The sequence below is a fragment of the Athene noctua genome, chromosome 1 (assembly GCF_965140245.1).
Source record: "Athene noctua chromosome 1, bAthNoc1.hap1.1, whole genome shotgun sequence".
NCBI classification, from domain to species: Eukaryota; Metazoa; Chordata; class Aves; order Strigiformes; family Strigidae; genus Athene; species Athene noctua.
The window spans coordinates 140868615-140895157 of record NC_134037.1 but is presented as its reverse complement, the minus strand read 5'-3'; the positions used below and the strand labels follow the sequence as shown (position 1 = coordinate 140895157).

General features: G+C 46.8%; 1 protein-coding gene across 1 annotated transcript in view; it reads right to left on the bottom strand.

The window, feature by feature from the left end:
* ZPLD1 (zona pellucida like domain containing 1) overlaps positions 1 to 25610 on the bottom strand; it is a 155101-nt gene extending 129491 nt beyond the window's left edge. The window contains exon 1 of the mRNA XM_074928351.1: positions 25575 to 25610. The gene's annotated coding sequence lies outside the window, so the exon portion shown is untranslated. The remainder of the gene's footprint in view (positions 1 to 25574) is intronic.
* Between the last annotated feature and the right edge of the window lie 933 nt (positions 25611 to 26543).

Here is a 26543-nt window from a genome sequence, read left to right as displayed (position 1 = left end):
TTTCCTGGAAGTGACAGAGCAAGTGACCCACCGTGAGGAGAAACCCTCCTGTGCATCACCCCTGTGCCAGCACACCCTGAGAGGGGAAAACATTGATTTTCTCACTGCTCAGGTCATGCTGAAATAGAGAAGGTGCTGTATTTACTGACTTCCCAGTTGGAGGGGTATAAACCATCCATGCTTTACCAGGATCCCTATTTAATACCCAGCATGCATAAACTGGAAACTCTGTCTTGCTGCAACTCCTAGCTGGGGAACAGTAGCTGCCACTTCTCCAATTAAAAGAAAAACAGAGTGGTTTATTAAGCACCGTTGTGGGAACATAGTTTCAGTCTTCAGTGAGTTCATGTGAATATTTTTCCATTTCAGTTCATGTAAGTTCACGCCCTTTGGGTTTCACATAAAGCCGTAGGGTCTGAGCGACTCAAAATCTCAAAATCAAAATGTCAAGTTGAAACAAAACCATAAAAGGTATTTGGATTTGCATGAAAACGGGCCCAGATTTGCTTCAGGAGTTCCTGAAGCCTGGTAAAGCTTTTGAAGAGCCTAATCTGAGTTTTGTGGTTTCAGTGCAGACTGAAACCAGTGCGAGAGAGCAGATGGGCTCCTTTCAGGAAGCCAAGGCAGAGGAGAGTGATTAAGAAGCTATGAGAACAAGAACCACAGGGGTGGGGGGGGGGGGGATTTTTAAAAATCTCCAAAACCAGATTTTCAAGTGATGAACACCATGTAGTAAGAACTAAGATGACACAGGTCACATTTAGGCACTACAAGGTAGAAACTCTTTCTGGGGATCAGGCCTTCAATGAGGATATGGCCATCTGGAGGAAAGTCCAGCCACAATAGTGCCATATATCCTTCTATGTATACCCTGAGGAGCACAAATCCTCCAAAACTCTCATTTTCATGGGGGTCTTGACACTTTATAAGTAATCCCCTTCCCACAGTACTCCAGCCATACACAAGATACAAAAACAAAAGAAAATAATAATCTACCAGTTTTATGCTCTCTGGTTAACATCTATAAACCTGTCCCAACATCAAATATTTTGAATTCTGGCTTTGATCTAATTTTTAAAAGAGTTCTTTTAATTTCATATACTCTATATTTATTCTTAATGCATTTTTTTCACAACATAAAAATAAACATTTCAGAGTGATAAGTCAGTTTAGCAGCTCACTTGAAAAGATGCCAACACTAGAATAAATTTAATTGAGAAATTAACTTTTCTTTCCATTAAGAGTCTATAGATCTCACTCGGTTACACTCTTTATGCTAACATCTTGTACATTGATGTTATAGCCTCCTGACTGAGCAACTGACTTAAAAAAATAATACCACGTCATGACTGACATAACGTGGGTACAAAATGTTATGAACAACATAAGGAAAAGTGTAAAACTTGCAAATACCTTGTTTTGAGAGCATTTTGACTCCTAACCATGCAAAAATTGAGCCTCTCATCTGCAAATTAAACTTTCAGTCCCTTCTTTATGCCTTTTCTGAAAAAAGATTAACAAAGGAAAATATCAATTTGGCTGAAACACTGATGTTTTCCCCCCCACCATCAACAGGCTATTTAGTTTCACTTCTGCTCAACAGTTCATCTTGCCCAAGAAAATCAAATGGTTTCCCATAGCTTCAGTATTCTCTTGAGTTCACATGAATTTGGAGTGCTACTTGAATGCTATATTATCCTCCCAGGAGTACTCACTGGGGAGCAGTGACACTCCCCATCGACATTCTCATGCAGCGTCACTGCAGCATTTCCAGCATCCACACATTTTATATCCATGGTTTGTAGAATAGGATAAATCAACATTTTAGCATCCAAATTGCACCACCATTTTACGCTCTGACAGATTTCTTTTCATGCAGTGTGTTAAGTTCGTTTAACCTGTTAAGCCTCTCCTCACCCTTTCAGGAGCATCTTTTGCAATTTAAACAACTTCCCATTGATTTGGCCTGTCCTCATAGCACAGACTCCTGCCGTAACCGTGTCTTCTGTCTGAGAGTCCATCAGAAGTGCTTTTGCATACTGCAGCCATGCCTTGGCTGCAGTCCTTCATCAAAGAGGATGATTAGTTCCTTGCACCCTCAAAAGCTTCTTGCATCCTGTTAGCTAAGATCAGGCCCTGACATTCAAAGGACACTTAGTCACATTGTTTCCATTGAAATCAGTGGGGGTTAAGCACTTAAGCAGGCTTTCAGGCTGGGCCAAACAGTCTCTGTGCCTCATCTATTCAATATGAAGACAAATACTGCATCCCACACTCCTGCATTACAAATACTAGATTTGTTTGGAAAATTGTAGTGGAGCTGCTTTGCCATCTGAGAGCTCAGCTTCAATTTTGCCAATACCCTGGGTCGGAGTAAAAATGGCTGACGGGCAAAAGTTCCCATAGCCCGGTCAACAGCTAACCAAACTGCTGAGGGATCTTCCTCTTTCCAGATGATGACGTTTCAATGTTTTCATTTAATGCTGGAGAAACAGGCAATAGAAAAACATGCAATCTTAAGATGCAAACCAAAACCCAAACCACAACCATTTAGTCCATCTAAACAAAACTAAAGAGTTTAATCTTCTCTCTTGTCAGGAAAGGTTGCAGGGGGTAGTCTGAAGTCTATTTTTCAGACAACTTGGACCTTTGGGGATCAGTTTCAGAAAGAAACACCAAAAGACCGAAATTCTCACACCTTCTGTAAGCAGGGTCTGAGTGTCCAGCCTGACCCGGGGCAGGGACTGCAGAGCATGCAGGAGGTGGCTGCAGGCAACTCTCCATCCCTCTCTGCTGGCATCCCAAACAGCTCATTGCCTCATAGGGTTACTGACCCTTTTATAGTCACCTTTGGTTTTTTTCCCCTCAAAAGAAGCATCAACTTCAAAGGAACAGCTGCCATAGCAGCCAAACAGGAATTTCATTTAAATAGGTTCCATGTAGACTTCAGCCCTCTCCTCAGAGAATAGAAATAACAAACTACCCCAAAAGCCAAGCTCCTCTCCCTGGGTCCATGGGCAGGTTGGAAGGTGGCACAGGCACCGCTGCAAGTGTTTCCCTCACTGCGAAAGTGTATGGTCTATGTTAGGATTACTGCTGCACCAGGGGGTGGAGGGGAGGTCATGAGGAGGGTCTCATAGCTGCAATCATAACTGAATTACAGCTTCAGAATCTGGATGACCATTAAATCTCTTACCACAGGGAAGTAAGCAGCTGGTTCTGGCTATGTCTCTGCTGGTTTCACGGACTTTCTAAGAGCCATCACCATAAAAGCCACCATCCAGATCTCAGCTTCACTGTAGATCATCTTAGCAGTGTTAAGTGAAAGAAGAGAGAAGAGGTAGAGAGGGAAGAAAATCTTTAAACAATATTAAAAAAAAAAAAAAAAAAAAAGAACTACCAGAGAATGAATCCTCCTTGCATTATCCATCCACCAATGTCTAAAAGTCATGGCAAAAAAAGAGGAAAATGGGCAATAAAAAAGTAATACAGGGAATGAGAAGACACAGTAGACCAAAGATGTGACTCAAAAGGAGCTGATCTCCACCATGTGGCTACATGCATGAAGCAGAGTCTCGGTCGCGTTCTTGCTGGTTGTAGGCATGAGGAACATTGCAGACAGCCCACTGGACTTAGAGTACATGCTCTGAAATTTGCCTGTGCCACTGCACCTTGTCCATGGCCTAAAGCAAAAACAAAAAACAAACAAAAAGCAAACCAGAAAAGGAGTGAAAATGTTACACCTCAACATTATGCAAAAAGAGAAGCACAGATGGAATAATTTTGAGAACATTTGAGGATTGTCCTGTGACAGCTGCGTCTCTGTGATTTTTCTTGGTATTGACGCAGCAAGGAAAGCATACAGATGTATTTCCCTTTTTAAAATAAACATACTGTCCTAAGTCTAAGGGAACTGATAAAGTGGTTCAGCCACTAACCATCATATCTGAGAAGTCATGCTAGTCCAGTGAAGTTCCCAATGACTGGAAGGGGGGAAATATAACCCCTATCTTTAAAAAGGGAAAAAAAGGACACCTGAGGAACTACAGGCCAGTCAGTCAACTCTGTGCCTGGCAACATCATGGAGCAGATACCTCTGGAAACTATGCTAGGGTACATGGAAAATAAGGAGGTAATTGGTGACAGCCAACATGGCTTCACTAAGGGAGATCATGCCTGACAAACTCAGTGGCCCTCTACGATGGGGTTACAGCACTGGTGGATAAGGAAAAAGCAACTGACGTAATCTACCTGGACTTGTGCAAAGCATTTGACAGTCCTGCATGACATTCTTGTCTCTAAATTGGAGAGACGTGGAATTGACAGATGGACCACTTGGTAGATAAGGAATTTGACTGGATGGTCACACTCAATGAGTTGTGGTCAACAGCTCGATGTCCCAGTGTTGAGCAGTGACAAGTGCCACTCCTCAGGGGTGGGTGCTGGGACTGGCGTTGTTTAACATCTCTGTTGGCGATATGGACAGTGGGATCGAGGCACCCTCAGCAGTTTGCTGATGACACCAAGGTGTGTGGTGCGGGGACACGCTGGAGGGATGTGCCATCCAGAGGGACCTGGACAGGCTGGAGAGGTGGGACCGTGCGAACCTCATGGAGTTCAACAAGGCCAAGTGCCAGGTCCTGCACGGGGGTTCGGGCAATCCCAAACACAAATACAGGCTGGGCCATGAGTGGATTGAGAGCAGCCCCAGAGAGAAGGATTTAGGAGTGTTGGTGGATGGAAAACTGACTATGAGCCAGCAATGTGTGCTCACAGACCAGAAAGCCAACCATGTCCTGGTCTGCACCCAGAGCAGTGTGGGCAGCAGGGCAAGGGGGGGGATTCTCCCCCTCTACTCCACTCTCATGAGACCCACCTGCAGTGCTGGGTCCAGCTCTGGGGGCACCAACAGCAGAAGGACATGGACCTGCTTGAGCAAGTCCAGAGGAGGCCACAAAGATGCTGGGGGGGCTGGAGCACCCCCCTGTGAAAACAGGCTGAGGGAGTTGGGGGTGTTCAGCCTGGAGAAGAGAAGGCACCCAGGAAACCTTACAGCGGCCTTCCAGTACTGAAAGGGGCTACAGGAAAGGTGGGGAGGGCCTCTTTATCAGGGGTGTAGGGGTAGGATGAGGGGTAACAGTTTTAAACTGACAGGGGGTAGATTTAGATTAGAGATAGGGAAGAAATTCTTTCCTGTGAGGGTGGTGAGACAGTGGCAGAGGTTTCCCAGAGCAGCTGTGGCTGCCCCCTCCCTGGCAGTGTTCCAGGCCAGGCTGGCCGGGGCTTTGAGCAACCTGGGCTAGTGGAAGGTGTCCCTGCCCATAGCAGGGGGGTGGAACTATATGGTCTTTAAGGCCCCTTCCAACCCAAACCATTCTGTGATTCTATGCAGAAATTGCTTGGTATATGAGAGGGTCAATTCTGCAGATCTCACATAATTGCACAGACAGGAACTTCCCCAGAGGTGACATGTTTGTCCTCAGGAGAACAACACATCGTTGCAGGGCCCTGAAGGAGATTCATGGGGGCACTGAAGTCCATCTCTACTCTCTGAAACTGTCCAGGCACCAATCTGGGAAGAGCACAAGAACAGCACAAACATACAGTGATGTCTTCCCTGATTCCTTTCCCATTCTCCAACAATGTATGGCTCAGGCACCTCCTGAGCCCAAGTATTTTTTGTGTATTTAAAACCTCCACTGGATTTGGTTTTGCTCCACAGATGGACAGAGCTTTGTGAAAAGTCTCACTTTTTTCTATTCATTTCAAATATGCCACTGGAGATGCCTGGCTCTTCCCAGGCTTTTCAGACTGCAGGAATGGCCTCATCTCCCCTTGGAAGAGCTCCAGAGAGCTGTAAAGGCCAGCAAGGGCTTTGCTTCTCCAGGAACAAGGCCGGCTAGAGGTTATCAAAGATCCCGCCCAGAGCTGGGACATCATACCATGGGATACAGCACTGGGCCAGGGAGGCTAGGCTCAAGCCTGAGAAGATTATGTGAGACATGGTACCCACAGAAATGCAGGTCCTGCAGCAGGGTACCAAAACTACTTGGGAACTCAGGCTCCAGCAGACACCTAAACACGAGGCTGTTTTTTCCCACAGCTCAGCACATCAAGCACCTTGCTCTTTGGAAAACCTGACTCACAATGTTACAAGCAATGTCAGCAGCTCAAACCCTGTTATTTATCTGTAGGACAACGATGTCTAGAGGCCCCAGGCGTGGTGTAGCACTGCTCCGTCCAGGTGCTGCGCAATCCCACTGGCTGAGAGCAGTAGCTCCAGGAGAGCTGACCTGGCATTGGCAACCACCGTCAGCTTCTCAGGATGCTCCTGAGCAGGCACAGCTTCCCATCAGCCACAAGCCATCCCATTTCTCTTTTCTGATCAACCACATCACTGCAGAGAGTATTTAGATTTGAAACCACAGTGCTGGTGCCAGCTTCCAACAGCTCTGTTGCTTTTGGGGAGGCATCCCAAGCACATATCCCTCAGCTTAATTTCACCCTGTGCTGACTTGGCCCCACTGGGTTTGCGTCACAAGAGAGACAGACACAGGCAACCAGCAGCTTTTTCTGTGGGTCATGTGTGCACTCCTAATCCTCAATCAGCCTTTGGGGAAGAAGCCTCCACTCCCTCCCTGAGATCATGTTTTTCTTCAGCCCATCTGGATTTTTTCACGACATGCACTGTGAGGAGGCAGTGCGGGCTTTCATCCTTCTTGCTCTCCAAGACCTCCTGAAAAGATCCATCTGTGACTTCTCCCAAGTGCAGACATTCAGGGGATTTAGTAAAACAAAACTGCCAATGGGGATACAACCAGAATTCAGCTGGCATCAGTTTCACCATAAAAGGGGTATGGAACAAAACTGGGAGGCTGAGCAACCTTCTGGCCCACACAGGGAGAGAAGAGGGAGCTGACAGGCAGCCTCATTCAGGAGGGCACAGACATTGCTTGGTGACCTACATCACTGATCCCACAGCTTCAGAAGCAGAAGGAAACACTCTCTGCCAGCTCAAGGGAGGACTTTTGAAATGCAAAGAAAGAAGAGGTCTTCCTCAAGTAGAGGAGAGAGAGGAGGAAGGCGGGTCTGCCAGATGGGGAACGAGTGTAGCACAGCAAGATCTAGATTTACTTCTCCTTTTTTTGCCTGACCTTACCTGTGACCTTAGGTAACCTGCCATGATCTTCTTTGCAGAAGTTTTGAATGTTTTCTGCATGCAGTGGAAGGGCCAGTGCTCAGCAGCCTGGCAGATAGGCTGCATGCCCACCTGGTCCCCCATCGGCCATGGGACAGCACAGCGCCACAGGGATGTGGAGAAGAGCCCTGGCCAGAGCACAGCCACAGACAGAGACACCTTTTGTTTGCAGTGCTTTACAAAACAAGAAACATCCCAGCCTCCCAGAACATGTGGCCATCGAGAGAACTGTACTCAACTCTGAAAAGACCTGGGAGCCTTCTTCCAGAAAGCAAAGTGTACTTTGCCATCCTGCCAATCCTGAAGTAACAGACAAGAGAGGTGACTTGTACCACTGCTACAAGACACTGTAAGTCTTCCCAAACCATCTGGCCCACAGCAAAGTAAACCAGAAGAGGAAAAGCCCTTGCTGAACCATATCAAACAGCATACCATCCTTCCTCTTATTTGGACCCAGTCTTGTAGCCCTTCTGCCAAAATTACAGGACATCTTCTTACCCTACATGAGTCAGCAGGAACACATAGATTTCCATGGAAAAGAGGAACAGTTCCTGCAGATCTTAAAGAAACAGACAAGAGAGGTGACTCGTACTGCTGCTACAACACATTGTATTATAAGTCTTCCCAATCCATCTGGCCCACAGCAAAGTAAACCAGAAGAAGAAAAGCCCTTGCTGAACCATTACAAACAGCATAGCATGCTCCCTCTGGTTTGGACCCAGTCTTGTAGCCCTTCTGCCAAAATTACAGGACATCTTCTTACCCTACATGAGTCAGCAGGAACACATGGATTCCCATGGAAAAGAGGAGCAGTTCCTGCAGATACACAATAAGATGTACCTGTAGGCTTTCGATAGGTGCACCCATAGCACATGTTTCTGGCTAACAGGTTACTTCAACAAGATACCTGAAGAAATGGGCTGGCAATTTAACTTTTGGCAGAGAATGAGCAATAGGATAGGTCCTCGTTTCAAACCTATAACAGGCTTTGGAGATTTATTACCAAATGTGAAACTATTACCTCAAGCTAAACAACTGAAGCAGGAAAATAATTTGAAGAACTGTTATATAAATACTCAGGTTTCAGAATATGCAGTTAAGAACAGACGCATCTCTGAGGGCTACAGCACATGGGCAGAAACACCAAGTCAGTATTAGCTGTACACTACGGGCCACCACCAGCCCGCTCATATTTGCCTTGTGCTCTTCCCAGTCTCACATGAGCAGGAGAATGAGAATAAGCCTTAACTATCAGATGGAGTTTGTTGGCTTGTGTGTTCAGGGGCAGTGGCGTTGCCCGCGCAGCTTCATGTCCCTGCAGCACACGGACACTTGGATTCTGCTTTTGCATTGCAAACAGGAACAGCTCTGAGCTGATTCACGCTAAAAGCAACAGGGGATTTTTGGTATTATCACAATACAAGACGTCATCTTCCTGTGCCGGCAAGGGTGATTGAAAATGACTGAACTGACTTCATAAAAAAATCAGTGTGTGTGGTGTGTGGTCTGTGGCTCTTCCACACTCACGCTCCCTGTGGTTTCTGAGCTCATGGCAGTAGCCTGCCTGCTACAGACTGTAAAACAAAATACAGGTTGGGAAACCAGAAAGGTGGGAAAGGATCCATGCATGCATAGATGCGAGATTTCACAAAGAGCAAAAGTGAAATGCCTGGACAGTTGAGGTCAGCACCAAAGTAAATTAATAAGAAAATCATCGTTTCCTTTCCTTCAGAAATAGGAACAGTGTCAGGCACAGGAAGTACACATGCTCTCATGTTTAGATTTTCAAATGAATGTCAGGTGAAATTACATCAAAGAAGAGATGGAAAAAGCCTGATAATGTCCTTTTTTAGTTTTTCCTTTGCATAAAGGTAAAGTTTTGCTTTACTTTAAATTTGCTGTTTCACTGAAATCATTTCAGTGGTACCTGAAATTTGGAGTATGTCACTACAAATTATTCAGCAAATAGGCAGGAAAATATTTGCATGGGTTAAAACCACAGGTTACTTCAAACTAAAGTCTGTTATTTCCTTAGAAATACTTCACCAAGAGAAGAAAAGTGACAGGACCCGGGGCATAGGAATTATTTTCTCCAGTAAGAGCATAAAAATTATTTTTTAAAAAGTTTTTCCTTACATAATCCACCCCCTGTCTTCCTGCATGTGGATCACTTTCTACACTACTGGACCTGATGGCACCTTTCAAAGGTCCTTCACTGCTTTAAAGTGTTCCCATCAGATTTAATGGGTGCTGTGTGTGCGGTATGTGATCTGTTGCTCTTCCACACTCACACTCCCTGTGTTTTCTGGATCTGGTGGCACCTTCCAAAGGTCCTTCTCTTCTTTAAAGCATTCCTATCAGATTTAACAAGCTTTGTAAAAGCAAGGCAATGTTATTTGTTTCTACAGTGTTCCTTTATTTCTCTTTAGTTTCCGATTCATCCTTGGCTGGCTTCCACTTCTTTTAACTCAAATTTAATGCCCTCCAGTGCATTGTTTTAACTCTACTCCTTTAAAGGGAGCTTGTATGGACCCAGTGACCCCTCTCTACTCCAAGATGGGCTGAGTGAAGGAGCAGAGCCCTCTGGCTGGGAAGGACCCTTCCTTGGGAATGGCAGGCAGTGAATCAGAGGTGGACTCTTTCCCAGCATTTCACACCAAACAGCTTCTTGGGGATGCTCCAATCCCACTGGGTCTTCAGGCTAATACTGAGAAACCCCATTTCAGCACTCAGAGGCAGGATACAGACGCCTCATGTATAGCTAACTTTGTGACATACATTACCAGAAACCAAAGATAATTTGAATCCCTCCACTCTGCTCAACCTCAGTCCAATAGCCAGTATGCACCAAGCACTTACACTGAAAACCAGCAGAAAGGATAGGTACAAAAATGGTAGCACTGATGATTAAGTCCTGCAAGTCAAGTCTTATGTGTAGACATCTGGCACTGCAAAGGAGGCAGCAGCATCTTGCTCCATATGTGGTCTTCTCATCAGTGCACCAGGTTAGGGACCAATCTGTGAAAATAGCTTTAAAGGACTTATACTCCAAACTAGCCTCTATCTTGAAAAATAAAACCAAGCTCTGCCCAGGTTTACTTTTTGAAGAGCAGAAGAGCAGATGGATTAGGGCCTGTGGCCCACAGTCCCACAGGCTTGTTCCTGGAAAGTCCTTATCCCTTCCAGGTTGGGGTGACATCTGTGCTGACTGCAGCCTGACCACACGCCATGGGATTTTTCCAAGGATTCTTCTTTGCCACATTTGCTCCCTAGCCAGCACTGAAGCACTACCAGCTTCTTTGCAGCTGTCAGATAGCAGACATATTACTACCTTTAAAACAGTGAGCACAACCTCTGTGCTGGATTTCAGCCATGACAGTTCAACCTGGATCAGACAGAGCAAGATCTGAGCAAAGCAATCAGCCTTTCAGCAGCAGCCCCAAGAATCAGAGTAATTTATTTCTAGGAAAACCCTGATTAATATACCAGCTCTTTTTAAATCATGGTGGAGACTCATTTTGCTCTTAAGAAGCAGCCGAAATAATGTGCATATGTCTTAGCCTATTTCAAGGGAGCTTTTGCTGAGTAATTCTTACTCAAATTAGTTTGCAGCAAGATGGCTCAGCGGGGCCTTCCACATCACGTAATAGCGTGCGGTGATCCCCTTTGTCAAACGGCACTTTCTGTTTTTAGAGAAAGAGAGAAACTGAGAAGATCACTCTCATTTTTCTAAGATATATTTATGGTGTTTTCAGCAGTGTGGGAAGCTAACTTCAGAAAGGCAGGTTGGGTGATTCAACTGAGCCAAGCATCTTGATAGTCACTGGTTTCCCCTTTCCTTCCTCTTTTGGTGGCATTTATTCATTTTAAAAGTGTAGCAGAATGCCTATTGTAAAATGTAAGAACCTCACAGATTTGTGTTTTTCTTTCCCTTTCTTGAAACCAAAGCAGTTTCCACTGGGTACTGGAGGCGGAGAAGCCAAGTGGAGCTGGGGGAACAGAAGCATCTTCAGGTGACCTGAAGACCCTGAAATGAGAGGTGCAACCTGCCTGCACACAGAGCTCCTCTCCGGCTCATCAGAGAGAAACACAAGGCCAATGAAAGGCAGTGGAGAGAGCAATACTAAACAAACATCTTTGAATGAGCCTGCTTCAGGGTTTAATGTACAGCATCCAAAGCAGGGCAGCTGGTGGGTAAGAGGCTGCAGGGTCCGAGCCCCATCCTTCTCATGCAGGAGTTCCACTGTGCCCTTTAATGCCTGGCAAGGCCCATGCTGGCATCTCACGCGCAACCTATTCCTCCTCCTCCTCCCCACGCCTGTCCATGTGTCATGCTAGTCTCCTGCCCTCAAGCAGAGGCTCGCCAGCAGCCAAGCACTGCAAATGGGACTGACTCAACAGAGTTGCGGGAATTGCTCTGCACACCCACTAGAGAAGACAGCGAGGTTCATTCCATTGCCAAATCCCGTCTCTCGCTGTCCTCAGCTCAGCACCTCCCTCATCTCCACAGCATGAATAAGGAAGTGCCTCTCGTGAGTCAGCAGCCATCACCTCCAGCCCTGGTGCAGCAACATAAGCTGTGATGGAGGATTTGCCACTTCTGATCAAGGCTGTAGGCTCCTGCTTGCTGCCCACGATTTACATTGCCAATGGTCTAAGAGGGGTAAAAAAAGAAAAACAAAAAGTTCCCATGTAAGAAATGAGGGAGAAGCCTCAGAGCAAACTGGTGGGTGAAAGCAGGACCCAAGGGGAGTCCCCAGCACCTCCGGTCCAGAGGCAGGTCCCGTGCCAGGCCAGGAGACGGCAGGTGAGGGGGGACAGCACTCCCTCTTCCCACACCGTGCAGGGAGCCAGGGCTTCTGGAGAAACACCAGGCCCACATGGGGCTCACTTGGCTGCTACTAAACCAAAACATAAAGAAAAGCAAATAGTAGCTGCCTGCAGTGCTTTGGTTCCTGAGTTTGATTTGAGTTTTCACTTCATGTTGCAGATGCCTGGCTCCTCTCCCCTGCACACATGCCTGGTGCCGATGTCCTCACCCTGCTGGGAGCTGCTGCAGCAGCTGCTGCTCTGTTTCTCTTCCGTCTTCAGTTATGCAATCAGCAAAGCTCTTGTTAGAGTGTGAAAACAGCTATTGTCTGCCCAACTACCTGGATGTGACAGATGCAGTGATTAAATATTTTGAGGGACCTGATCCTGTTTCTTGGTAAACCTGGCTTAGATGAAAGCAGTTTTCACCACCTCTGGAGGTCAGCAGGACATTTATGGAAACGATATCTCCAGTCAGGATGAAGTCCTTCAGCCTTGCTTTGACCAGCAACTCCTGCAAATCACATTATGCATGTCCAGAGAAGATGTGGTGTCCTTCAACAACCCTACAAACACCATCCCTGTCAGAAACAGTGGAGGGATGAGCTCGGCTTCCCACAGGGCTTTCTCTTCTCTTTCCATCCCCTGCTGCTGCCAGATCCCACTCCTCCCTCTCTGCCACACTGCAAGTGTTTTGTCACAGCCCTGTGCCTCACATGCATGTTTGAGCCACCAAAAGGGCTGGTGAGGGAAATTGGGCCCTGATCACTCTTTCAAGGCAGATCTGCATCTGGCGCAGCGGGCTGAATTGCAGACTCTCCAGCTGCCACATGCGCAGTGGTGTTTGCAGATACATGTGTTTTGGGAGGAAAGATCATTCTCAAGCCAGACATTCATTAGGGCAGTGTCGAGCTAGTTAGGATGATAGCAGTCTGCTTTGGCCATCTCATCCTCTCCCTCAGATGCAGTCAGGCACAGAGTTTTGATTTGAATTCAATTAGCAAGCAGGGTATTTTTCTGCAGTGATAATGATTACCTTTCATCAAAGTGTGCTTCAGAAGAGTGCATACCAGGCAGCTACTGAAAGGGAAACCCCTTGATACATGACTTTTAAGTAAAAGACTCCAACCACAAAATCTTCTGCCAGTTGGAAAGGACTCCAGGAGCCTCCCACCTGAAGGTTAATTGCAGGTGTGGAAGGAGACCACTGGTTCTTGATCAGTTTACTTGCAGAGGGAAATCTCAGCATTTTTCCATCCTTTCCTCCTGCTAAAATCTAACTGTTAAAGCCTCACTGAGAACAGCAGTTAGGGAGAAAAATGCTAGCTTCAGCTGTGGTATCTCCCAAAGGTTTCAGATCAACCCCAGAAATGATACATCTGATAATGAGAAACTACAGATTCCCTGCTCTCCAGCAACAGAATCAGTGCTTTCATCAGATATGAGATAAGCAGTAATCTGAGCTGTGAAATGGCTGGTTTGACGCTGAAACAAGAAGTCACTCTGATACGCAAAGATCACAGGCAAGAGTTGAAATGGCTTTGGTTAGCATTCCCCATAGCCTTTTCACACAGCCCATGGAAATCCAGACACAGGCACCAGTGTTGCTTCCCATCAGATGCAACGTCATTCTGCAACTGAAAGTGAGAGCTCAGGGTCCACTTTAACCACAACAGGCACTTGGAGGTTTGCCACCCTTCCCCTCTTCCACCATTTAGAAAAAACATCGGGCACCTTCCCCATTGCTGGGGTTACAAGCAGCCTCTCTTGTTTCCAGCCCAGAACTACTTGGGGTTCGCTTCACTGCTACACACCGCAGCCCACTTTAACTCTGGAGTCACAGATGGACAAGACTTCTACATCTCACAGTGTCAGCTCAACAGCTTAGCACCCCAGCATGCCCATAGCCTGCTTTCCTCAATGTGCTGCAGCCACAGTGTGCTCATTCAGAGTTTAAATAGGTAAACAGGGCTCCTTTCATCTCCAGTGAGTTACAGATAACAAGTGGTTTTGCTGGCAGATCAAGTCAGGGCTTCATGTTGCCTTCCTGCCCAGTAGCTTGCCCTGTGCTCTCGTGCTGAGGGCAAACCCTCAAACTACCAGAGCCAGCTGCTTGCTCTAGGCAGGGGGACTGTGCCTGGGAAAGGCTCACAGGGATCCCGCTGTGACACACCGGAGAGGGCTGTCACTCTTGCAGCTGCCTCCCTTTGGCATAGAAGCAGTAACCAGCAGGCTGGCAATGGTAATATCTGCCTTTAACACAGATGATTTAGAATTTGCCTTAAATTATAACTGAGCAAACAATATTTCTTAGCCAGGTGTTTAAAGAAAAAAAAAAAAAAAAGCAGCTTTCTCTGAAGAAGCAACCAATTTATAGTCCAGCTGTTACTTATACAATTACAGCTTAATTTTGAGGTTATAGACTCTTTCATGCAAGATTCAGATGGGAAATTCACTTCTAACACGATAATAGCTTTGAGATATTTTATCTAAGCTAGGCAAGGCACTGATAGATATCTAAGAGGAAGGGACTTTTGGCAAGCAGAATTTATCTTTTTCCACTGATGCAACAGAAATTGTATTTTTAAATACTGTCTAACATCAACCAGATTGAACGTGCATTTCAGATCACAACCTTGAGGCACACAAAGTATAGATGAGCCTTCATTTCAGGCTCCAACAAAGATTTACAGAACAATGTTCAGCATGTTGCAGTTACCCAAGAACAGGCACACTTCACAACACTGTATGTAAAAAGGCCTTTGGGTAGAAATGAATGGACATAAATCCATCAGCTGTATACAAATGTGAGTGTGGAAAAAAAAAGCACATGTGGAGAAGGGATGAGGAGGATTATCACACCATCTTAGGTTAATTTTAAGCATCTAACTTAGGTGCTTATACCAGACCTAGGTAGTCAGCAGAGTATCCAGAAGGTGACTCAGATCCTCAGAGCCCAGGTTTGGGCTGTGCCTCCCCAGGCGGGATGCTTGCCTGTGCCCCTGGCACAGCAGCCACATCAGGTGCCCGCGGTTCTGCAGAGTAAGGAGCTGCTACCCCCTAGAAGGGCACCAGATCAAACCAAGGATGCAGGGAACCACAGGAAAATACATAGCACCCAGGCCCAAAGAGCTCGCTGTTTAAGTAGACTGGTGGTTGCAGAAATAAAAGGCACATTGCTTATGGCACCTTACAGTGGAGGATCTGAAAGCAGAACCTGGAGCTGCCAAAAGCCTGGTCTCTGCTCAGATGCCCTCCCTGGGGTGCCACTGGAAGGTGTCCTGCTCTGCACCTCTACCCACCCTTACTTTGCTGACCGAGGACCTCTCCGAAGACATGCCACCAACCCATATATTCAGTTGCTCTTCCAAGTGCTGAGACCGCAGCTCCTTAGAAGGAAACAGCACTGCTTGACTCAAAAGCAGCTCCTGGCCGGTCTTGCCTTCCCTGCCAAAGCACAAAAGAAGTACTCTCTGCCTGTCACAAGCTGGAACAAACATTTAAATGCAGACAGCTTCAGAGAACCACCAGCCACCTGGCACAACAACTTTTCCAGAGAGGTGAGGGTCTAGAGATGGAGGTCTACCCAGGCCAGCATATGCTTCATTCCACCTTTACAGAAGACCCTTTTTGTGGGAGGTGAGACTGAGTTATACCTTCGGTCAGCCACCAGTCTCAGCTTCTCTCCAGGATGCACATGTGCCTATCCCAATTTAAGAAACAGATATCAGACGTTGGACTGCAGCCACAAAATCATGCTGAAGAGCCTTCTTTTCAGGAATAAACATTATTCTCTCTAGGCCATGAGCTGGATTTAAGCCACCCAGATACAAGGGAGAGATGCATTATCAATGCCAAATTTCCTACTGGCATGTGCAAGTTTCTTTTTCATCTCTGCTACAAGCTCATACACACACAATCATAGCTCATTTCCACCCCTCCCAGCAGCACCTGTAAGCATCGTTCTCGGGCAGCAGTGACAAGTAATGCTCGGAGCACCCACAAGCTGATCAGCGACTGCCACCATCAAGCATGGCATGCAAAGGTGCAACCCTACAGCCTCTTCCCCCCACAGGCCAGACACCGCCACACACTGCAGGAGGCCATTTCAGAGGTGTCAGTGCAGAGGGTCAACTGGCCGCCTCCTGAGCTAGACACAGCACCCACTGTCAGCGGGTTGTGGGAGACTGCATGGATCTGCAGCGTGAAAGAGAGAAGCAGGAGAAGGGTGCTTAAACTATCTGACCCAGAGACTAGGTGCTGTAAGGCAAGAAAGGTTTTCCTGCTGTAGCAAAGAGGGTATTAACCTGCAATCCTGCCACAGAAAAAACCCTAGCAAAGATGCAACGAAGAGCTCAGCATTTGGTATCGCCATGGTGAGCCCCAGAGTCCCTGACCCTGGAGTCAAACTGTTATCCTGAATATCCTGGACTGTCTAAATACTAGGTGAACACAAAGAGCGTGGAATTGCCACAGACCTGCCAGGTCCCTCCCATGATGATGGGAAGGAAACTGGGGGGGAATAGTGCGCTGATTTGCAACAAATCAGCTTAATTCCCTGACTTAAACAACAAGAGCTCCCCTGGAGCACATGCTGGGCCTTTGAGCGTTTATGAAACAAAAGCCATTGGTGTTTCCCGTGTCATTCGGGACCGTGTTCCTGCTGTTGTTGGACGACAAGGACTGGCAGGAGTCAATGGAGATGCTGTTTCACATCAGCTGGAAGAGAACACTTGAGATACTACAGTGATGTTTTTCTCACATGACTACTCTATATGATAAAACTTCTAATTAACTACATAGTAAATGCGATGGGAAGACTCTTCTGCTAATTATTTCTATACCTTTAGGCAACAGAATAGAATCAATATGTAGCAAAAAAATGATAGTTAAATAATCTTGGCAACTTGTGCTGTAGGTAAATTAACAGTGTAGCAGCGGATAGGAATGCCTTCGCCAGTCAGAGTGCTGGTGAAACTGAGCTTCAGACGTGTCACCCACCAAAGCTGCTTCTGCTTCCTTCAGTACAGCCTTGCAGCTCCCTGCAAGGGGGTCCTACAGCCCCCTCCTTCAGGGCTGCTCTGGGGAACCTACTCAAAGCAGAGTAGGTTTCCCTATGCTTTCTTGTACTGAAGAGAAAGTCTGTGCTAACAGTTACTGGCTTTAACTCTACGGGAACAGCAAAAAGGAGGGAAAAGGACTTAGAAGCCACGTGACTGTACATTGCTTGTTATTCCTCACAGAGAAATAAGTTTTTGTATTCAGTTACACTTGTATAAAACCAGGGCTCACCATGGTGTACTCCTACGACCCCTCATTAATAGTAACTTCTCCCTCATGCAGGGAAAGACCAGATCTAAGGATTTAAACGCAAGGGATTTGTCACTTTTGCACCCTCTGTTTTGCTGTGCCCACTTTCATCGTCCTTGAGAGGATCTGCATTTCCACAAGCCGCTGAAAGTTTGGTTAAAGTTGGGCATCCAAAACCTGAGCCAAACTAAGAGCTACACACATCTGAAAGCCTTAGTACATTAACTTTGTTTGTCGGCCGCGGAGTTAGTTTCATTGATCTGAAAGCAAGATAACGATTTGCAAAACAAAACCACAACCGCTTGTTAGCTGTGAGTGTCTTCATATATGCTACATTAATGCAAATGTGAATTAGACTGATTAGACATGGAAATGCAGCCAAAGCGCTCAGTGCTGGCGAAGCAGCGTTCCCTTCTAGAACTCCTCGTGTCAAGTCCCGTCCTGCCGTGTTCCCATGCCAAGCTGGCAAGGGCCTGCGCTCCGCCAGGAGATAAAGCTGGCTGCCGCGCGAGAAGGCGCATGCAGAAGGCATGTCTAGCGAGTATGCTCTCATGACTAACATTTCATTTCTGCGATAACACGCTCGGCCACCTACACAACTAGCCCTCTGAATAAATACTATGCTGCATGGGTTCCCATGAGCAGCAGACCGATGGGAGAGCAAGATAAGCTTTTGCTGTCGCTCTCACAAGGGTTTGCTAGGTCTGGACTATCTTCCAGATCTTACACACAGCTCTTGTAGCTCTGTTTTCTATCGGCCATTTCAGTCAGGTCCACTGCTCCACTATCAAGGCACCAGACCACTGCTTTTGTTCACACCAGTAAGTTGCAGAGCTCCCAAAATGCCCATATGAGGGCAAACTGAAGCAGGGCTGACAGGATAGCACAGTGAAACCCCTTCCCATTAGTCCGCAGGCACACATCCATCAAGCCAGATGGACTTTTCAGACCCAATGCTCAGCAGTCCCTACATGGTAAAGGCACTCTCCATCTCCTTTCCACCTTTTTCCTCCCTCCACAATGTCCCAGACCAATGTATTTTGAAAGACATATCTCATGGATCCATACTGTCACCACACACCAGCAAAAGCCTTTGCAGCTTCCTTCAACAACAGAAATTTCTTGGCTTTCAAATACAAGATCACAGGCTTGCTCACAAGAGTGAGTTTACATCAAAGCTGTCAGTATAATTGCATTAACTGACAAAAGCTAGGCACATCCAACAGTTGGCTTTTCTATTGGTACCAGTCGTTGCTTCCATTTCCTCTGTGTTACGCTCTAGGCACTGTGCCAGAGTAACCTACTCATTGCTCCCAGGTCCTGAGCATCATGGAATCATTTCCATGGCACATGGCAGGCTAGGTAGGAATAGCCATGTAAAAATCACTGCGTGCCACACCAGCAGTCACATCTGCAGAAGAGAAGTTGGACAGCCCACCCTCACCACATGCTGAGGAAAGAAAAATTGGGGGACCCTTGCAGAGAGCAGGTATGGCACAGGGACACCCAGGACCATGCCCATACAAAAGGATAGAGTCATCCCACTGTCACTGGCGTGGAAGGACCCCATCCTCCAAAGCACATCAGGCATTCAGGAGAGCCCACAGGAGTCTGGGGACAGTGGGATCCCACCTTGGGCTGGTCAGGCAGGTAGATAACCTAGGCAGGGGGTACCCAGAGGGACCAGCCCCAGAAAGCAGGTTGACAGGAGCAGCTTTAAAGATGGCTTTGCCGATGTCTGCCATCACCAGGCAATGAGGTCTGGTCTGGAGTGGAGGAGGTGAGAGGGACACACGCATGCCTGTAAACATCCCAGCCACCAGCACTCACCGAGGCTAGACTCTGTGCAGGAACCAGGGTGGGCCACCATAGCAATCACAGGCAGCTTTATTTCTCAGAACTCTTTAAACTAGAACCACCTCACCTCTTTTTTTGTTTGTGTGAGGAGTCTCCTTCCCCTGATATCTTTAATTAAGAGGGTTGTGTGTTGTTTTTCTTTTACTGTGTGGTAGCTTTTATCTAACAGGTATATGTAAAAACTGTGCCTGGGGAAAATCATATTCATGGGAACAAACTTAGCAAAGCCACTTTAACCCGGCTGCTTTTTTAAGAATCACCTCTGGGCAATCCCTTGAAGATATTTATGCTCCTCCAGCGAGTTAGAGGCTTCTAAAAACTCCCACTAGTCCTTCTTCCCTTTATTCCCCTGGGTACAAGCAGTGGGAAGAGCCACTGTCCCTCTGCTCTCAGTCCACAGCATTCATGAGGAGCTGCCTTAAAGCAAGACAACAACCTCCACCCTGCAAGCTGCTGAGAGCCCCAGCCCCTTATAGCACCCAGAGTGCTACAGCAGCTGAGGGGCTTCAAATGCGATTGTGAAACTCATACAAACCTAAATATCTGCATAAACCACTGCTGCAGAGACGCCTCATGGCTACATCACATAGGCCAGGTACACATCGCAAACTTTTTTTTTTTTGCTAGAGAAGTTTTCAGTCTAGAGTTGTGATGTCTAAATGATCCAACTTGAGCTGGCAGAATGTGGCACAGCTAGTGCCACAGTCCTAGCAAAACTCCAAGAGGACAGGAGGTTTTAGGCTAGGACTGGAGATTGGAGAAGTAAAGGCCATTTTTGCATTGTTCTGTCCTTCCTTTTGGATAATATCAATTATCATTTCCTGATTGGACTTAAATTTTTGTTAAAAATCTCTACAAGCTACCTTAAAAGCTTGATCCAGATCTTCCTGAAGTTCACATCAAGAAAGTTTTCTAGAAGGATCAGCCTCTTCCTAAGCAGTCTGGGAACTCAGGTCCCTGCTTTTGTGGATGAGAGACCCCCAGCAGAAGGGGGAGATGCAATCATGGTGAACAACACAGTCCTGTGGCTAATTTCACTAGCTTTAAGTATTCATAAATTATGGGCCAGCCCCTTCCCTTTACCCCACATAGACCTTTGCCATATCAGTTGAAAAAAAATCCCCACAAAGCTAGCTTGTAAATTCAGGACTTTAAGAAAAAAAAAAACAAAACCAAACAACACCCCCCCCACCCCCCAAACCCAAACCAAAAACCCAAACATCTGGGCTGTTTCCCTTCAGGAGCCTGAATGAAGGGAGTTTTCCAGCCACAACCCCAAATGTTTTCACTGCAACCCTGGGGGCCAACGCAGCTCCCTATCAACAGGTGCAGAGGGTCAGGGGGTTGGGAAGTCAACGGAGGCTCCTCGGCAGCTGAAACCCTGGGCCAGAGGGTGCAAGGGAGAAAGATGAGCAAAACCAGGCTGGCATGGCTTCTGTGAACTGTGACCCAATTTGCAGAAGCTGTCACCGGCCTTGCAGGATGCAGCGACATGTTTTCACCATCTGTGGACAGGGGGTCCTGTGGGGAGGGGGAGGGAGAGGGGACTCACCCGGCATCTTTCCTCAGTGGAGGCTGGTGGGGTTCAAAATTGCCAAAATCTGCAAAAAATGGGGAGGGTTAGGCAGTTCATCACCCAGCAGCCACAGCACAACCCTCTACACAGCACTGCCAGTGGAGAGGGAGCCATGGTGTGAGGGCCCCAGCGGCACTGCTGCCGTTGGGTTTTGTTGCCTGCACTGCACCCAGACAGCAACAGCCCTGGGGAGAAACACTCTCTAAGCACTTCCAAAAATGCGTGCAGGGCCTTGCTGCTGAGGAGGCTACAGTTGGCCCCAGCCGAAAGAGATGTGCTCACATGTCTGCCCCTCTGCCTGAGCCTGGGGCAACACCAGGGTCGGTGCTCCCCCTCTCTTGGGGCATGATACTGCTCCATGCATGCCCCGCTGGGATGCTCTGCGCTGGTGCCTGGAAGCAGCACCGAGAGCACAGGAGGGGCAGCCGTGGGGCACAGGCTGCTCCCCTTGAGCTGAGTGTGCTGTGGGAGGGGAAAGCTTGCCCTCACCATCCTGGTCCCATGGCTGCTGCTGTGGGGCAGAGGCAGGACCCTGAGCCAGGCAGACCTTTGGCCTGGTCCCTTACATCCGTGCCTTGCATTCGCTTTACTCATCCCCCATCTCTGGTATGAAACAAGCTCCAATGTTTACATCTCTGCTGAAAATGCTGGACAGGACCATGACTGGTTGCTTCCAGACAAGTCCCTTTGGTTGTTTTCTGGCATTTCCTATCCTTTTCCTGTCCAGTCACTTCACCATGGCACTTCTGCTACTTTTCTGGGTGTTGCACAATAAGACATGGAGTGAGAGGGAAGGAGCAAAAGTGGGTTTCACTGCTGACAGAGAAGTTTCAGACCCTCTCTGGCTGTCGTGGCATCTGTAGATGGGTATGTGCTCAGCGCGTGGGTATTCACGCAGCCCACAGCTATCTCTGCAGCACCAGCAAAACCAGACAAATACCTGTACACAGGCTATTTGTGGGAAAGTAAATATGGGATTGTGAGCATGATAAAATAAAAACCATCAAACATTCACAGTTTTCTTGGGCGTCATTTACACTGCAAACATAAACGGCCAAGGCCTGTCTCTTTGACTGTGGTTAAGCCAGGAAACCAAAGGGGTCAGGTCCAGGCACCAACTGTCATGGCATGGCTTGCTCCCCTGCAGCCAGCCTTTCTCCCACCAGCCAGGAGATTGGAACCCATCTGCACTGCGGTGAGGGACAGCCTCACGGACAAGCTGTCCCTGCCAGCCCTGAGGGCCAGGGCTGTGTTTACCAAGGCACCACACTGGCAGCCAGGCAGGGCTCCTGATCCCTCTCTGATCCTGCTTCCATGGCTGGTGCAAATCTAATTGTTCTTTCTGTATTTGCACTGGGCATTTTATGTAGGAGACTCTGGGGACCACTTTGGGAGCCCTTTGCAGCCCAAATCCCTGTCTGGCAGCTCTGAGGCTGTCATCTCACCTTTGGGATGATACACACATACCTCTTACACTAACAGGCACAACAAAACTATCCGATAGAGCCCCTTGCATTGCTAATACTAAAGGTAAACCTGGCAACACACATAGACTTCACAAGAGGCCTGGAGCATCTGCTGATGCCACCCTGTGACCACTCCTCTCATAAGGATTGGGCAGGGAATCCACTGAGGTTTCCAAACTAGGATACCAAAGTATAAGTATGTGTGCATTGGCCACATTGGGGGTTTTGACACAGAAGATGGAACAGAAATAATAATAATAATAATAATTATTATTATTACTATTACTATTGTTATTACTACTATTATTATTATTATTATTATTAAATTACCTCTTTCCATGAGGATTCAGGTGCTCCAGTCTTACTCTGGACTCCACACATAATAGAAGGATATTCCTGTCCCAAAGAGCTGCTCAGCTCATCCCAGACCACAAACTAGCAGCCAGAGGTAGTACAGATAAAATCAGGGCTGCATACCTGTATGTTCTACCACCAGTCTGGGCTCTCAGAAATGAGCATTGCTGGGCCAAATCTCCTAAAACAGGCACTGGAGCCCTACTTGAGCCATGGTTTTACTTGGGAACTGAGAGACAGTGGTCTAGATCACTCCAGGCATTTTACACTGTAAAACATCCCTAGCACAGTGTTATATGTTTAAATGTCAGTCTACTCTGAGCTTTCATATCAAAGAGCAAACACTGATGGCAGAGAGACAGAGAAGTGCAAGAGAGAGGTAAAGAAAGGGAAAGGCCCTAAGAGGCTCACAGCTGCGCTGGTATAAAAGAATCATCTTTCAAGCTGATAAAAATAATGTTACAGGCTCTGATAAGAATAATCTCCCAGTCTTTGATAAGATTACAATGAGAACAAGCCTTTTACAATACAGCATTAGTGAACCACAACCCCATCCTGCCCAGAAATACCCTTTCTAGGTGCCGCTTCCTTTTGTTCTCTGGCAGCACAAGCCCTGAAAAGAGCTACTTTAGCTTTCCTTCCCATCTAGCAAACTTGAGTGGCATAGCCAGGAAAGGACTCGATGGACTCCACCCTATTGAATATGGAGCAATTCACTCCAAAACAACTAAAGCATGCAAATAATTGCATCGACTTCAAATGAAATTATTCCTGTGTTTAAATGCTCACTGAATCCGGGCCAGGGTGCTCAGCACTCTGGAGTATCAAGTCTTAAATGTTTTGGAAGGCTTTAAGTGGGAGGGAATGGTTTGGGAAATAGGGGGGAGGAAAGTGGGCAGGAAAGGAGTTCTCCCACTGAATAATAGGTCAATTATTTCTGAAGTGTGTCATGGATACAAATAGAGAGAAGAAGAATGGTGGAAGGTCTGAATCTCTTTGGACATTTGTGTCAACCATGACTTACCACCTCATATCAACACTGACCAAGAAATTGGACTGGCTGTACAGTTAGGAAATTGAATTAAGAAATACATCCTGTAGAAGGCTATGCACACAACTTACCTGCTTTCTCTCCCTATTTCCATCACAATGCAAGAACGTATTCAGCCAACCTGCTGCTCTTAAAGGGATGGGATGACTTCTATAGCACAAAACATGGCTGAAATTCTGCAGATCCCAAGCTGAAGAAAGTAGATACACTTTTTCAGTAGAGCTTAAAGTCTAGGAAGCTCCATGAAGCCAGCTAAGCATAAACATCTACCCATGCACGTGTGATGACACCTGTAACGCAGGGAGAGCTCAATAACTAATGGCAGGCACAGAGCTGATCTGCTGGGTAGGTCACACAGGGATGCGCAGGCGCAGGGATGGCTCCCCCAGAGCCACGGGTCTGGCAGGAGGAAGCAACACAAAACCCCATGGAAACAACCTACAGAGCTGGGCCACAGCTGAATGCAATGCGGGACTTTGGCGGCAGCCACCCAGGGAGTCCTGTGGGTGAAATTAAGGAAAATATGAAGTAAGAATGAAAGCCATAACCTCAGCTTCATACCAAAAGACCAGGAGTATCCTTTGCCATGTCATGCTGCTGAAAGGTCTCATCCCAAGGACCTGGACGTACCAACCGGTTAATTCCCAACCTCTCCAAGCACATCGTTGGCTTCCTCCTGCCCTAACAGACGTACTTTGCACTTCTCACGTCTGATCTCAGTTTATTCCAAAAACAACAGATGAAAGCCAGCAAGCATTAAAGTAAATAGGAGTTTTGCTCTCAACCACATTTGGAGCAAAATTTGACCCAGAATTAAGAGGACACTTTCTACTGGGGATCCAGCAGGTTTCTGATGCTGTTCCAGTAGCTCCAGGAGGCACACCTGCTCATGGATCTGCATGGCAATTTATGTGGTTTGGCCACCGAAGGTGGTTTTATATTATTTTTAAATGTTACCATTAAAAACAAGGAGCTTTTTTCTCTTTTCCTTCCACTTCACTTGTTTTTCAAAAACCTTAGACAGAACTGAATAACCATAGGGGTGACCAAGCCATACAGAAAATATTCTCAGGGTTGTACACAGAAAATATCTACTGCAGTAGTTCAGCATACTTCAGCCAGCCTTGGATTCTCATCCATGGCCCCTTTGTCCAGCTGCCCACCCATCTGCCTCTTGGGACTGACCCCAAGCAAGCCAACTTCAGCAGAGTTTGAACCACTGGTGTATGGTGAGGGGACCTCAGTAGCGTCTGCTCTATGTTTCTGCCTTGGTTCTCTCCCACTAATCACGGGACTTGAATGGCAGGCGATACCAGGCTGATAGACCCTGTAAGCTTTGCAATCCACCCATTACTATCCCAGCTTACATAGGGAGAATGAGGCACAGCTGCTGAGTCACCCCACATCACAGGATCAGGTTGGGTAGGAGCCCAAGGCTGTGGTCTAACGCTTCCCACCACTAATGCCCTGGATAGATCTTATGCTTTGACCATTGCATAAATGCTATCATATGGCATTTGTTACAAATTACCAAATCAGAAGTGAAAACATTTACAAAAACATAACACTGCCTCAAGTGCTATTGAGCAGCTGTTACATCAGTTTTCCACAAGTGTTGCCAGTGGTGCAGAAGACAATTCTAGTTCAGTGGGGGAGCACACAAGCCATGATGAAACAATCTTGTATGATGTGCCTGCTACAGGAGAGTTAGGCTAGGTACCTGGATGAAAAGGAGAGTCTTTAAGCCATTGAATATTATTTTAAACATTTTTGATAATAACAAAAGTATGTAGTGTAAACATATGTGAAATGATGCTCAGACAGGCACCAGGAACAATTTCTATATATCATGAGGGTGGGAAAAAAAACCCAGAGGTTTAAATCAGAGCAAAGGCCCCAGGAAAGAATATTTCACTCCAAAAGAAATGACACACACCTTTCGATATAACCTACCTAGGGCAGGAGCGCAGCATCTAGGGAAATTGCAGGCCTCTCTGCCACCAGGATATGGAGAGCAATTATAGTCGAGCAGGTCATTCCTGCCTGGGAGCCGGCAGCAGGGCTGAAATTGGACCCCAGCATTTGCGTCATCACCAAACAATTAGTAACTGCTTCAGGTAACTTGGGCCACCAGCCAGTGATTTTGAAAACGTCTGTGGCCGGATAAGGGCTGTCATATTCCTGATGTCAACACCAAGGCTTTGCAATGAACTCTGCAGTCACGTAAAAGTGGCCAGGCTGGCAGAGAAAAACACCTCCCAAGGTAAAGAGCTGCTCAGGGTAATGGTAGGACGGATTTGGGACTGTGCGGAAGGAGGTGTCGGGCCAACTCACTTCCCGCCAGTGTGCAAAGGTTGGGTTAGGTGGGGATTTCCACAGTTGAAGGCTTATAAAGACAGCTAACCACAGTCACAGATGAAATGCCTAACACTTGCTGCTCACCACCTTGGCCAGTAAAAATCATAACACAGGAGACACTCCTTTAGCCAGCTTAATTTTTAGCACTTTGTTAATCAAACTTGCTGAAAAGCCATTTCTTGAAGTGGGAAGAGAAAAACATGGCAAAACTGGGGTCATTGTGGAAAATGTTTTGACATTTTCTATAATGAGACATTTTCATGATTCACCCTAGATCCAAAGGGAAACATTTCTATTACATGTTGCAAGTTGGCCGATCCAAATAACATCTGTGAGACGTGATGTGTCTCTCTCTGGCTCAGCAGCTGTCAGTTATTTATTTCTTCACCATCAGGTTGTTGCTCTCTCAAAGAAACCTGCAGACCCCAGTTTTAGCCCTACCAAAGAAGCAGGTATTTTTAAATCATGTACCTAGGCAATTTTTTGTCTAATTTAAAAAAAAAAAAAAAAAAAAAAAAGAAGAAGGAAAAGATACTATTACTGCCTTTTCTACCAGATCTCCTT